A 6,564-nucleotide genomic window follows, 5' to 3' on the forward strand; every position below is an offset into this window, starting at 1 on the left:
TCAAGGAATGGTTACTCTGTATCCAGAGGCAAGCCGGACACTGTTTTCCAAACAGGAAAAACCACAGGGGAACTGATCCCCAGCACCCTCTGGAACCCAACTGCACATTTTTCACACAAACAACTTAACTGGGACAGGACAAAAAAAGGGCATTTAAAATGAAGGCAGCAAACTTACTGCTGCCGACATGTCCTCCCTTTTTATTTTCAAAAGGAACACATCAGCTAGAACAGCCTGTGGAAGATCAGATAGCCCCTGCCTTAGGTCACCTGTTGCAATCCCCAAACTTACCCGTCATAGGGGGCTGCCCTTATGCCCCCTGCCTTAGGTCGCATGAGGACCACAGGAGTTGCCCGTCTCTGGGTACTATCTGTAACCACACTTGTGCAGATTCAGAGGGTGACGTGGCCAGAAGGGCTTGCTGTCGGTGTCGAGTGAACTGGCGTTGCCATTGGCATAGCAGAAATAACCCAATTCCCATACCACCTGCACAGATTAATAAGAGGGAAACAGACCCTGCCCACCTAGTAATCCACCCAACAGCATTAGACATTAATGACCACCAGGTCTGCTCATTTACAGGAACAACTCTAGTTTCATCAATCCTTACAATAGCATGTGCTAACTGAATTGTATAGTTCAAAAATGTTCCATTCCAAGGCCCTCGCAAATAAGCATTCAATTCTGCAACCTTGGCCAATGCATTAAAAGCTGCATGAGGGGTTATACAAACTTCTGACATTCCATAAGCATGTAACATATGTTGGCGTATCCACAACCAACATATCTATTTGTTCTTGTAACAGTGCTGCTTGCTGATTAAGCATCAGAATTCCAAAGTGTAATTGTCCATTCAATGTTTGCTGAGTGTCCAAGGCACCAGCCACCCTCTCAGATAATGTGTTGATAACGGCAGCCTGTTGAACAGTCTGAGATAATGCAAGCCCAGCAGCTGTAGCAGCAACAGCAGATGCAGCCACAGCCGCAACAATTGGGGCAGGAATGCCAAAGTCTCTTCTTGTCCTCTTCAGTTGCAGCGGAAACTGATCAGAAGGACTCTCCAGAGGCATCACTGCAAATGCAGGTATTCTCACAATCACTGCATGGGACCAATTTGCACTCCAGCAATTATTCAAGCTACAATTTAGAACTGAACAGTTCAGTAGTCCCTCCCCTCCCACATCACCATTCCAAACAACAAAAGGGAAAGGAGCACTTGGGAGACCCACAACACGAGACATGCTGGAATTACCTACAAAGTCTGCCAAAGAAGTATTACTCAGGACTAGGCAATCATGAAATCTGCCTTTCAGATTCAAGGAGATATCACTGGTATTATTCTTGCCAGCTGTCTTGGAGTTTTACATTGCTGGCAGCAGTACCAATTGTCCAATTAGAAGAAAATACAGCAGGAAAAAGCAGGGCTATCAATACTCACAGGCAGTAACACAGGCGGATTTCTTACTAAACTCCATAACGGCTCAGCTTCTCCCTGAGGCATCATCATGGGCATCATCATCAGCCACAGTATCCACAGATGCATTTTTATCAATCTCTTCTGCCAGGCATATACACCTTTCTGGGAGCCAAATGGGCTTTTCAGCACCTGAAGGATAAACACACACAGCTCCCCTCACTCTGGCCAACATAGGTGCAGGAGGCTGCCAGGTACGGGTGGCTAAATCCTTCCATCGCACCTTAGCATCAGAGACAGAGGGGCCACCAAAATGCCTCTGAGCTGCTGAAACTCCCTTGCTATCAACAAGCAAAAAATTTAAAGTAAAAAGTGTAATGGAAAGTAAAGCTTCAGGTCCTTGTATATCCCTATACATCTCACCCTCTTTTATTTTTTGCAAATCGGTTTTAAGATGTTGATGAGCCCTTTCCACTATGGCTTGCCCCTGGGGGTTATAAGGAATGCCAGTCTTATGAATAATATTCCAATGTTTACAAAATCCTGTGAAGCTGGCACTGGTATACACAGGACCATTATCTGTTTTTATATGCTAAGGAACCCCCACATAGGAAAAAGCTGAAATTAGATGTTTTTTAACATCTTGAGCACGTTCTCCTTTATGCAGAGAGGCAAATATTAAGTGAGAAAAGGTATCCATTGACACATGCACATAGGCCAATGGTCCAAAGCTAGAAATATGAGTAACATCAGTCTGCCAAATCTCATTTGAGATAAGTCCTCGAGGGTTGACACCCAGAGAAGGCACATGAATAAATGGTGCACATAAAGCCTCAAGTCTAGAACAACTAGTACGATGTTGCAAGGTCTGAGCATTAACATGAAATTTACGATGCAATTGTAGAGCATTATCATAAGCAGTAACAGCGGGGAAACAATTGAACATTCATGGCATGGCACCCAATTGTACCTCCCATCGAGTATAATGATCTGCCACTTTATTGCCTTCAGCTAGTGGACCAGGCAACTCTGTATGTCCTCTAAGATGCCCAACAAACACAGGATGCTTCCTTGCCCAGATTAATAGTTGAACTTGTTGAAGTTGGCTTTGCACAGCAGAGTGTCGGCCTATGTATGGGGCAGTTTCTATACCACAATGGCCTTAGCTACATAACAGCTATCAGTATAGATATTAAGGTCGTCTGTAGGAAACATTTCAAGAGCTAGCTGTAAGGCAAACAACTCTGCTTGCTGAGCAGACATATTGGAAGTAGATATTCGTCCAGTAATGTTCTCACTAACCATCACTGCATATCCATTCCCAGAGGCATCCATAAAGACAGTCCTTGCATTATTAAGAGGGCTTTGTTTTACTACCCTGGGAAAAATAAATGAACAAACCTTAAAACTTTCAATAAGTTTATGCTTAGGATAATGATTATCTGTCTGGCCACAAAAGGTACAGAGAAACAAACACCAAGATTCATGTTCCTTTTGCAAAGTGTCTAACATTTCCTGTACATAAGGCAATACAAGATTGTCAAACATCTTTCCAAAGGTAGTCAAACTGAGTTCCTTAGCTTTCCACAATAGTTGAATAACCAATTCATAATAAGGATTCAATACCTTAGTAGGTGAAGCAGACAGATGAACCCAATAAATAGGCCCAGTCTGCCAAAACACTCCAGTGGGAGAAAATTTGGAAGGCAAGACTAGTAATTGTAAAGGCCGGCCATAATCTATCTGCTGAACATGTAAATCTAATAAAGCCTGTTCTACTTGAGCCAATGCTGCTTTTGCTTCTGGGGTTAATTCCCATAATGATGTAGGTGAAGAATCTCCTTTAAGAATATCATAAAGAGGCTTTAGATCTCCAGTAGTTATCTGAAATGTAGGTCTAAGCCATTGAATTTCTCCTAAAAATTGCTGCCATTGATGCAAGGTTTGTAATTCTGAAATTTTAAATTGTAACTTTTGAGGAGCAATACCTACTTGCTGAATAGTATAACCAAGATACTGATATGGCATTTTCTGTTGCACCTTTTCAGGTGCTATAACTAGTCCAGTACTGGCAAGTGCTTGTTGTAAATCTGCATAGGTTTGCAGCACTTGTTCTTGTGTGCGTGCAGCCAGTAAAATATCATCCACATAATGTATGATATATGTCTCTGGATATTTGTTCCTTATGGGAGATAAGGCTTCTGCAACATACATTTGACACATACCAGGACTGTAAGCCAACTGCTTAATAACGGGCATAGCCTGATTAGAGTCCCCAAATATCTTTCCAGCTAGTTGTAACAAGCGTGAGACAAAGTCAGCATATGGCTCAGAAGGGCCCTGCAGCACTTTTGATATCTGTTCTCCTGCAGCTACATTAGGTAGTGATTTCCAGGCTTGCACTGCGGCAGCAGCTATTTGAGCATAGGTACCGAGATCATATAAAATCTGTTGTTGAAGGTTAGCATACTGTCTTGATCCCGTGAGCATGTCATAATTTCTCTGGGGTTGTCCAGCTCGAGCATTTATGTAAGCCTGTTCTAAGCATTTCTCATGATTTTCACTTTTCCATAGTAAATAATCATCCCCAGATAACACAGCTCGGCACAATCGCTGCCAATCACTTGGCATCAAATGATTAGCGGAAAATGATTCAAACAGAGTCACAGTGAATGGAGCCTGTGGTCCATAACTGCTCACTGCCTCCTTCAACTGCTTCATCTCTTTGAAAGTTAAAAGAACATGCTCCCGGACCACCTGTCCAGCTTGATTCTGAGTTTCAGTTACTGGATATGTTTCATGCCACATCACCCCCTTTTTTTGCCTATATCTGTCCTCTGATTCTTTTTCCTCCCCTATCCAATGAGGATTTCTTGGCAGGGGCCGAGACAACAGAGGCATAGAAGGTGCTGACTGTGCTTTCATTTTTGCACGACACAACTTCTGTTGTAGTTCCTCTATCTCTTTTTCTAGCTGCTCTTCCTCCTCTACTAAATCTGAGACAGAGGCAAGATCATCGTCTTCTTCCTCATCCATTAAATCTTTCACAAATATCCTTATACACTCTTTACAGGGGACCTCGACCTCTTCCTTTTCCCCTTTCAAAGATTCATTCATCTCGGCCTCCTGAGCGTTAGCAAATGCTTGCTCACACTCTGAAAGTTGCTCTTTCACTTTCACTTTATCAGTCAGAAGAGCATCTTTCACAACTCTCCATAGAGAGCTGTAGGAAATTTATCTGTCAAACCTCCTCCCGTCAGAAACCAAGGACTTGCTTCAGCTATGGTGTCCGCAAATGTGAGTGCGGTGCTAGACTTAATTCCTGTTCCTTGCTTACTTGACTTAATTCCTGTTCCTCAGTGGCCAACTGAGCTTTTGCAGTAGAATTACCCATGGTACGTACCAATGTTCCAGACCTCTACCCCTCCTTTTAGGGTGAGCTTCGTTCGCTTACCCCTTTCCAGATCTCAGTGGGACCTCCACTTGCCACGACACGCGCAGCTCGAGCACGAAATCTGATGAAGGACACTGAGGTTAAACAGCACTCTAGACACCCAGTTTCAGTTCATCAGGGAAGCAGCTCTCTTTATTCATACCAACATGGGCTTACATGCACCTCTAACAGCAGGGGTCAAGGAATGGTTACTCTGTATCCAGAGGCAAGCCGGACACTGTTTTCCAAACAGGAAAAACCACAGGGGAACTGACCCCAGCACCCTCTGGAACCCAACTGCACATTTTTCACACAAACAACTTAACTGGGACAGGACAAAAAAAGGGCATTTAAAATGAAGGCAGCAAATTTACTGCTGCTGACATTTGATTTCCAAATAGAATCAGGAAGGATTCAAATTTCAGGTAATTGAAGTAAGTTGTGAAAATTTAGGAGAAAGGAATCTAGACATGGTAGCTTTTAAGGCCAAAACTCAGGAGGTAGAGACAGGCAGATCTCTGAGTTGAGGCCATGCTGGACAGCAGAGAAGCCCTGTCTCAAAAGCAAACAATCATTCAGTATAATGCCGGGCGGTGGTGCCGGCGCACGCCTGTAATCCCAGTACTCGGGAGGCAGAGCCAGGCGGATCTCTGTGAGTTCGAGGCCAGCCTGGGCTACCAAGTGAGTTCCAGGAAAGGCACAAAGCTACACAGAGAAACCCTGTCTCGAAAAAACCAAAAAAAAAAAAAAAAAAAACAAAACAAAAAAAAAAAAAAAAAAAAAAAAAGCAAACAATCAAAAAGTTAGGAGAGAGGCTGAGAGATGGCTCAGCAGTTCAGAGCACTGCCTGCCCTCCTGGAGGACCTGGATTCCACTCCCAGCACCTACATGATGGCTCATAACTACCTATAATTGAAAAGCACGATTAAACATGAACGCATACAGTTTGCTACTGTCTGTTACCCTAACACTAACCTCAACCTAAATATCCCTAAGGCCATCTAAGCATGGCCTTTTCTATACTGACATGTACCTAGGCACTTTGTAAGTGGGTCCTCTGTGTGCCCTTGTGTGGGTATGAGGACATGGGCACAGTGCCTTTTTGTTCCTTCACCTCTGGTGACAGTGGTATGGGGTTTCTCAGGTATAGGGAATCTGTGATCATATACAAAAGATGACACACTAGGAAATCAACACCAGAATGATCTACAGGGAGGAGGTTTTGAACAGTGGGAAGACCCTAAGAGAAAATTACTTTTTTCCTGGAATGCATGTGGTATAGAGGTAATGGTTGGGAAACCTCTTCTGCCTTCTTGAAGTTGAGGGTCTGGCTGGAGCCAGGCTTCCCAGGTCAGTGTGTGGCATGGGCATATGGACACCACTGTGTCCCATTGTACACATGGAAAGGCAGGAGAGAAGATGGCAGCCCTGGTCAGCCCTAGAGAAAGCCTATGTGGAGGAAGTGCTGACTGGAGGGCCCCAGGAAGTGACCTCACTTCCTTAGTATTATTACAGATGGAACTCAGGCTCCTGGTTACCAGGTAACCAGCCATCAACAGCAGCCTCAACTCACTCACTTCTCTGGAGGCACTAGAAGAGCAAGGATGTTCTCTTGCTTCAGGTGTTTTGGTTGCTCACGCCGCCAAAAACCAAAGCTTCCTGGCCGGTTCCGACGTGTGCTGCGAAGTATTTGTGCACACCTCTGTCTACTTTCCTG

Source organism: Peromyscus eremicus, chromosome 23 (assembly GCF_949786415.1).
Source record: "Peromyscus eremicus chromosome 23, PerEre_H2_v1, whole genome shotgun sequence".
NCBI lineage: Eukaryota > Metazoa > Chordata > Mammalia > Rodentia > Cricetidae > Peromyscus > Peromyscus eremicus.